We start from the raw sequence: 8,918 nt of genomic DNA on the forward strand, positions 1-8,918 counted from the left end.
CCTGCGCTTCTGTTCCCTTTTCTCTCTTAGATTTCTGCCTGCTACTGCTTCCTTTTCCTCTTTAAAGATGTCCAACCATTCCTTCCACTGACCCAATGTTTGAGGGAATGGGGGCGACAGTGAGTCGAACACTTGAAATGTAGCGAAACACGAAGGATGGAAAATGTGAGTTTGGATATTTTTAAAGACTCTTTGGCCGCCTGGCTGGAGCTTGGGGAGGTAGATTTGTTTGTGGTGTAGGATGTGGGAAGTAGTATATGTATGAGTCTGATCTTTGAGGCTGTAGCTGTTGACATTCAATAGCGGGGAAGATCATAGTTGTTATTCAATGTGTGTCAGACAGTTGTTTGATTCTACTGGTGCTGCAGAGTGTAGAACTCCGCTTCCATCAGTTAATTTAACGTCGTTCGGAACAGCGTGATTGATTTGGTGGTGTGTGTCCAGGAAGTCCTCCTGTTTGCGCTCCAGAAACCCGTAGCTCCCCTTGTTTGCATACGCTTATATACCATGGATTCTTTAACAACAGCTGTAATTGATGCAACATTATTAAATGAACTTTGGGTCGCACTGGCAAAACAGGCGATGGTCTTATTATAAGCTAGTTTTCAGCTGGTTTGTGAATGAATGACTCTGTGATTATTGCCGTAGAAATTAACTTCCCATCGGGTGGATTTTTTTCTAATTCACCTTTTGGCCTTTCCTCTGGTGGGGTTTTCAGTCCCCTCCCCAAGGCCCTCTACTCCAGCGCTCCTCTCTCCACCCCCCTCAGACGGCCATGCAGTCGCCCTCCTCCTATCGCCTGCCCCACCCGCTTGCCCTCTTGCCCGTGCGGAGGGGGTCCGGGCCGGCGCCCAATCTGGCAGACCATCGCCTCTTGCTTCCAGGCAGCCGGCGGAGGCAGGCAGGCAGAGGCTGCTCTGAATGGGTCACGCCACAGCTTCCGGCTCAGCTAGCATCCAGAACCCCATAAGAAAGAGGGGGCCCAAGCGGGAGCAAGGTAAGGGGCTATGGTCAATGACCAGTTTTCTGGATCCAGATTGAGTTTTATGTACTGGATCTGAAAAAAGTATGCTTATGGTAAGTATTTTGTATTTGTCTATCTGTTAGAATGTACCTGTGTGACTGGTTGCAGTGTTGTATTGTCTGTCCTGTTTTAATGAAATGTACTGGTGTGACTGGTTGCAGTGATTGTCTTCTGTTTTAATGAAATGTAGTGTGTGACTGGTTGCAGTGATTGGTATTTGTCTTATCTGTTTATGAAATGTACATGTGTGACTGGTTGGCAGTGATTGTACTTGTCTGTCTGTTTATTGAAATGTACATGTGTGACTGGTGCAGTGGCATTGTATTGTCTGTCTGTTTAATGGAAATGTAGTGTGTGACTGTTGCAGTGAATTGTATTGTCTATCTGTTTAATGAAATGTACATGTGGTCTGGGGTTGCGTGATGTGTATTGTCTGTTGTTTAATGACATGTATGTGGTGACTGGTTGATGGATTCGTATTGGTTATCTGGGTTTTATGAAATGTTCATGTGTGATGGTTGCAGTGGTTGTATTGTTATCTGTTTAATCGAAAATGGTTACATGTGTGATGGTTGGCAGTGATTGTATTGTCTGTTCCTGTTTTATATGAATGTACATGTGTGACTGGTTGCGTGATTGTATTGTTCTATCTTTTAATGGAAATGTACATGTGTGACTGGTTGCAGTGATGTTTGTCTATTGTTTATGAATGGTACATGTGGTGACTGGTTTGCAGTGATTGTATTGTCTATCTGTTTAATGAAATGTCATGTTGTGACTGGGTTGCAGTGTATTGTATTTGTCTATCTGTTTATGAAATGTACCTTTTGTGCTGGGGTGGCAGTGGAATTGGGTATTGGTCTACTGTTTATGAAATGTAATGTGTGACTGGGTTGGCGGTGATTGTATTGTCTGTCTGGTTTATTTGAATTGTCATGTGTGGACTGGTTGCAGTGGATTGGTATGTTATTTGTTTTAATGAATGTACATGTGTGACTGGTTGCGGTGATTGTATTGTTATCTGGTTTAATGTATGTACATGTGTTGACCTGGTTGCAGTGATTGGCTCCGGTTACACTCCTGGAGGACTTTATGTCAGGTCCAACTCAGTATACACGATTGTTGAATGACATCATCACAGTGTTTATTAGGTGGGGGGTGGCTGCTGTAGTGTCAGTATATGACAGGGATCGGATGTCACCCTGCAGAGGGGGTGCTGTGTAGTGTCAGTATATGAAAGGGATCAGAGGGGTGCTGTGTAGTGTAGTATATGACAGGGATAGTGAGGGTGCTGTGTAGTTGTCAGTATTGAAGGGATCAATGGGGGTGCCTGTGTAGTGTCGTAGATATGACAGGGATCAGAGGGGGTGCTGTGTATGTGTCAGTATTGACAGGGATGCTAGTGGGGTTGCTGTGTAGTGTCAGTATATGACAGGGATCAGAGGGGGTGCTGTGTAGTGTTCGTATTGACCAAGGAAAAAAAATAAGAGAAAAAAAAACAAGGGGTGCTGTGTAGTGTCAGTTATTGAACAGGGATCAGAGGGGTGGGCTGTGTAGTGTCAGGTAATTGCCGGGAAATCGAGGGTGCTTGTGTATGTGTAGTATATGACAGGGATAGTTGGGGGTGCTGTGTAGGTGGTCAGTTATGACAGGGATAGGGGGTGCTGTGTAAGTGTCAGTATATGACAGAGGGATCGTGGGGGTGTGTGTGTGTGTATATGACAGGGGATCAGAGGGGGTGCTGTTGTAGTGTCCAGTATATGACAAGGGATAGAGGGGGTGCTGTGTAGTGTCAGTTATATGACAGGGATCAGCGGGGGTGGCTGTGTAGTGTCCGTATTATGACAGGGATCAGTGGGGGTGCTTGTGTAGTTCAGTATATGACAGGGATAGCGGGTGCTGTGTAGTGTCAGTATAAATGACCGGGGATCCTAGAAGGGGGTGCTGTGTCAGGTGTCAAGTTATGACAGGGATGCAATGGGGGTGGCTGGTAGTGGGTCCAGCTATATGACAGGGATCAGGGGGGTGCTGTGTAGTGTCAGTATAATTGACAGGGAATGAGAGGGGTTGCTGGTGTCGTGTCAGTATATGACAGGCTCTCCCAGTAGGGGGGTGCTCGTGTAGTGTCAGTATACCCTGACAGGGATCAGAGAGGGGGGTGCTTGTAGTGTCAGTCATATGGACAGGGATCCCAGAGGGGTGCTGTGTGTGTAGTATATGACAGGGATCCAGAAGGGGTTGCTGTGTAGTGTAGTTATCTGACAGGGATCAAGCCCAGGGGGTGCTGTGTCGTGGTCAGTATTTGACGGGATCAGAGGGGGTGCTGGTGTAGTGTCAGTAATATGGAAAAAAAAACAAGGGGAAACAAAAAAACAACACAAAAAATCACAGAACTGGGGGGTGCTGTGTAGTGGTCAGTATATGACAGGGATCAGAGAGTTTGTCCAGTGGGAACAAGGTTGTGTTTGACTCCAGAAGGAAGCCACGTGTTGCTGCCCTCCTCGGGGACAGGCTCTGTATATAACTCAGCCTCGGAGACGCAGACTGCATCCACCTTCATGGACCCCAAAGGACCCCCTAGCCTCAGCTCCGCCTGGAGGTGGTCTCCACAGGTAAGGACTCAGTCCCTGGCAAGATACAAATACATTGATGCATGTTTTAACAGATCGCTGTACTTACAGATATACACTTGAGTGGCAAAACATTGGCACCCACTGCTCTTTCCTTGACATAAGACTGATTTCAGGTGAAATCATGTTGAAACGATGATCTTTATTGATCCCGTTACGTGTTAAAACTCCTTCATCAGTGTAGTGCCGGGGAGGAGACGGGTTACAGAGGAGTTTTTACAAGCCCTGAGCCAGTTGACGACATGGACTGTGTCTTGTGGGCCATTCAGAGGGGGATGGACAAGGTAAAGGATTAGTGTCTTTTGGAACGGGGTTGTATAAGGTGCCTTAGCGGCACCAGTTGTGTCAAGAACTACAACGCTGCTGGGTTTTCACGCTCACAGTTTCCCGTGTAGTATCAAAAATGGTCCATGCACCAAGGACATCAGCAACTTGACACAACTGTGGGAAGCTTGTAGTCAATATGGGGTCAGGCATCCTGTGGAACGCTGTTGACACCTTGTTAGAGTTCCATGCCCGACGAATTTGAGGCTGTTCTGAGGGAAAAAGTGGGTGGAACTCCATATTAGGAAGGTTGTTCCTAATGTTTGGTACAACTCAGTATTTTCCACGCTAGAGCAGTCCGCTGGTCCCTTGTTCTGAGTGTTGATCGTTAAACGCAGTACGTTGATCAGTGCTAACACGATTCGCTAGAGTGCCAGTGGTCCCTTGTTCTGAGTGATTAACTGATCGTCTAGCAGCAGTCCGCTGGTCCTTGTTCTGAGTGATGTAACTGATTCGTCTAGAGCAGTCCAGCTGAGTCCTTGTTCTGAGTGACTTAACTGATCCGTCTAGAAGCAGTCCAGCTGGTCCCTTGTTCTGAGTGATTAAACTGATCCGTCTAGAAGCAGTCCAGCTGGTCCCTTGTTTCTGAGGTGATGTAAACTGATCCTCAGAGCAGTCAGCTGGTCCCTTGTTCTGAGTGATGTAACTGTCCGTTCTAGAGCAGTCCAGCTGGTCCTTGTTCTGAGTGATGTACTGATCCTTAAGCAGTCCAGCTGGTCCTTGTTCTGAGTGATGTAATGATCGCGTCTAGAGCAGTCGCAGCTGGTCCCTTGTTGAGGTGGAGGTGTAATTGATATCCGTCTAGAGCATCAGCTGGTCCTTGTTCTGAGTGATTAACTGATCTCTAGAGCAGTCCAGCTGGTCCTTGTTCTGAGTGATTAAACTGATCGTCTAGAGCAGTCCAGCTGGTCCTTGTTCTGAGTGATTAAACTGATGCCGTCTAGAGCAGTCCAGCGGTCCTTGTTCTGAGTGCTTAACTGCTGTTAGAGCAGTCCAGCTGGTCCCTTGTTCTGAGTGATTTAACTGATCCGTCTAGAGCAGTCCAGCTGGTCCCTGTGTTCTGAGTGATGTAACTGATCCGTCTAGACCAGTCCAGCTGGTCCCTTGTTCTGAGTGATTTAACTGATCCGTTCTAGAGCAGTCCAGCTGGTCCCTTGTTCTGAGTGATGTAACTGATCGTCTAGAGCAGTCCAGCAGGTCCCGCTTGTTCTGAGTGATGTAACTGATCCGTCTAGAGCAGTCCAGCTGGTCCTTGTTCTGAGTGATGTAACTGATCCGTCTAGAGCAGTCCAGCTGGTCCCTTGTTCTGAGTGATGTAACTGATCCGTCTAGAGCAGTCCAGCTGTCCCTTGTTCTGAGTGATGTAACTGATCCGTCTAGAGCAGTCCAGCTGGTCCCTTGTTCTGAGTGATGTAAACTGATCCGTCTAGAGCAGTCCGCTGGTCCCTTGTTCTGAGTGATGTAACTGATCCGTCTAGAGCAGTCCAGCTGGTCGCTTGTCTCTGAGTGATGTAACTGATCCGTCTTAGAGCAGTCCGTCAGCTGGGTACCCTTGTTCTGAGTGATGTAACTGATCCGTCTAGAGCAGTCAGCTAGGTCCCTTGTTCTGAGTGATGTTAACTGATCCGCTAGAGCAGTCCAGCTGGTCCCCTTGGTTCTGAGTGATTAAATGATCTCGTCTAGAGCAGTCCACAGCTGGGTCCTTGTTCTGAGTGATGTAACTGATCCGTCTAGAGCAGTCCAGCTGGTCCTCTGCTTCTGAAGTGATGTAACTGATTCGTCTAGAGCAGTCCCAGCTGGGTCCCTTTGTTTCTGAGTGATGTACTGCATCCGTCTAGAGGCAGTCCAGCTGGTCCCTTGTTCTGAGTGATGTAACTGATCCGTCTAGAGCAGTCCAGCTGGTCCGTTGTTCTGAGTGATGTAATGATCCGTCTAGAGCAGTCCAAGCTGGTCCCTTGTTCTGAGTGATGTAACTGATCGCGATCTAGAGCAGTCACTGGTCCTTGTTCTGAGGTGATGTAACTGATCCGTCTAGAGCAGTCCAGCTGGTCCCTTGGTTCTGAGTGATGTAACTGATGCGTTCTAGAGCAGTCCAGCTGGTCCTTGGTTCTGAGTGAGTTAACTGTCCGGTCTAGAGCAGTCCCGCTGGTCCTTGTTCTGAGTGATGTAACTGGATGACCGTCTAGAGGCAAGTCAGCTGGTCCCTTGTTCTGAGTGGGTAACTGGTCCGTCTAGAAGCAGTCCAGCTGGTCCGTTGTTCTGAGTGATGTAACTGGTCCGTCTAGAGCAGTCCAGGTGGTCCCTTGTTCCTGAGTGATGTAACTGATCCGGTCTAGAGCAGTCCAGCTGGTCTTGTTCTGAGTGATGTACTTGAATCCGTCCTTAGAGCCAGCAGGCTGGTTCTTTGTTCTGCGTGATGGTACTGATTCCCGTCTAGAGCAGTCCAGGCTGGTCCTGTTGTTCTGACGTGGATGTACTGATGCCGTCTAGAGCAGTCCCAGCTGGTCCTTGCTTCTGAGTGGATGTAATGATCGTCTAGAGCAGTCCAGCTGCGTCCCTTGTTCTGAAGTGATGTAAACTGGATCGTCTAGAAGCAGTCAGCTGGTCCTTGTTCTGGAGTGAATGTACTGATGCCGCTCTAAGAGGGCAGTCAAGCTGGTCCCTTGTTCTGAGTGGATGTAACTGGTCCGTCCTAGATGAAGTTTAGACATTCTAGATGCTTCTGACCCCTGAGCCTTCATCTTCTCTCTTTCCTTCTCTCTCTCCAGTGTGTGTGTACGTGAACAAGAACGGCGCCTGCGGCCCACACCTGGACAGGAGCAGTTGCAGACAACTACGACCACTTTGGGCCGGGTCCGGTCAACCACTGTCCTACAGCAGGCTGTTCAGGCATGTGTGGACTGTGCCTACAAGCCTACCTTCCTCTTCAGCTTCCTACGGTCCCAGTCCGACGGAGGAGAGCATCATGAGAGTATTATACGCATAGATATATAACCCTAGATAGGAGGAGAGATAGTCAGCGGTATTATGCCATAGATATATAACCCTAGATAGAGGAGAGATCATCAGAGGTATTATAGCCATAGATGTATAACCCTAGATAGGAGGAGAGTCATCAGAGGTATTATAGCCATAGATATATAACCTAGAGAGGGAGAGTCGTCAGAAGGTTATTATGCCATAGTTATATAACCCTAGAATAGGAGGAGAGATCGTCAGAGGTATTATAGCCATAGTTATATAACCTAGATAGGAGGAGAGATCATCACGGGGTATTATAGCCAAGTTTATAACCCTAGATAGAGCAGAGATAGTCAGTGGTATTATAGCCATAGATATAATACCCCTAGATAGGAGGAGAGATCATCAGAGGTATTATAGCCATAGATGTATCACTAGATAGAGGGGGAGATCATCAGAGGTATTATAGCCATAGTTATATACCTAGATAGGAGGGGAGATATCAGAGGTATTATAGCCATAGATGTATAACCCTAGTAGGGGGAGAGATCATCAGAGGTATTATAGCCATAGTTATATATAACCCTAGATAGGAGGGAGATCATCAGAGGTATTAGCCATAGATGTATAAACTAGATAGGAGGAGATATCAGAGGTATTATGCCATAGTTATATAACCCTAGATAGGAGGAGAGATCAATCAGAGGTATTATAGCCATAGATGTATAACCCTAGATAGGAGGGGAGATCATCAGAGGTATTATAGCCATAATATATAACCCTAGATAGGGAGGAGAGATCGTCAGAGGTATTATAGCCATAGATGTATAACCCTAGAATAGGAGGGGAGATCATCAGAGGTATTATAGCCATAGATTGTTAACCCTAGATAGGAGGGGAGATCATCAAGAGGTATTATAGCCATAGATGTATAACCTAGATAGGAGGGAGAGATCATCAGAGGTATTATAGCCATAGATGTATAACCCTAGATAGGAGGAGAGATCATCAGGGTATTATAGCATAGATGTATAACCCTAAGATAGGAGGGGAGATCATCAGGGGTATTATAGCCATAAGTACTACCCTAGATAGGAGGATCATCAGGTGTATTATAGATATAGAACCCTAGATAGGCTGATGTCATGTAGTCCCTATACATCAGAATGGAACAGTTGGTCAGCCATTTTAGCTGGGGCCTGTCCTGATATATGGTCTGTGGTTATAGCTAGTGTAGTATTGTATCGTTCTCATGACATCATGAGGTGTTCTATGGTTGTGTAATGAAGGAGGGTCGGTGAACTGCTGTGCTGACGTGATGAGTAACTAAGCTTGTCTGTGAGCTGAAGACTTGTTAGCTTCCTCAAGCTAATGCCTGTAGGCTTTAGTTCAGCGRGCTAACACAGTCCCGTGATGTGTCGGAGACTCGGGTCCGAACCCAGATGGTCCAAACCTCACTGGACAGAAACACCAGGGTTGTTACTCCACAGTGYTGTCATGACATGATGAAGAAGCCAGAAGAACACCCCGGCCCCTGGACCGTCTYCTCTACACAGACAGGGCTACATATTCAAATAGTTCCTCAGTTCTCATTAAAATAATGCCAAATACCAATTGGGAATATGGGGGTAGGCTGGGGATTCAATCAGGCAGTAGGAATTGGTTTAGGCTGCAGGGCCCACATGGTGCACTGGATAATGCCTGGTGGGATAAAGTGTGTGTGCAGCAGCTGATGTCATGTGTCTGGGGGTAATGAGAAGTGACATGCGTGCGTAACCTGGTTTGGGAGGGGCTCCCCGGGGGGGGGTCCCAGTCTGTGTGTGTGTGGGGGGGGTGGTCATCTGATGCTGGGCCATCTGTTACTGCYCCATAMAAACCAAATAATAATGTCTGTTACTGCGCCATAGAATCCAAATAATCATGTCTGTTACTGCGCCATAGAAACCAAATAATCATGTCTGTTACTGCGCCATAGAAAC

At 47.1% G+C, this 8,918-nt stretch overlaps 1 pseudogene; it reads left to right on the top strand.

The window, feature by feature from the left end:
* Positions 1 to 6,694: 6,694 nt before the first annotated feature.
* The window catches only part of LOC112075015 (sex comb on midleg-like protein 2), a 21,250-nt pseudogene continuing 19,026 nt past the window's right edge, over positions 6,695 to 8,918 (top strand).

This window comes from Salvelinus sp. IW2-2015, unplaced genomic scaffold (genome assembly GCF_002910315.2).
Source record: "Salvelinus sp. IW2-2015 unplaced genomic scaffold, ASM291031v2 Un_scaffold2939, whole genome shotgun sequence".
NCBI classification, from domain to species: domain Eukaryota; kingdom Metazoa; phylum Chordata; class Actinopteri; order Salmoniformes; family Salmonidae; genus Salvelinus; species Salvelinus sp. IW2-2015.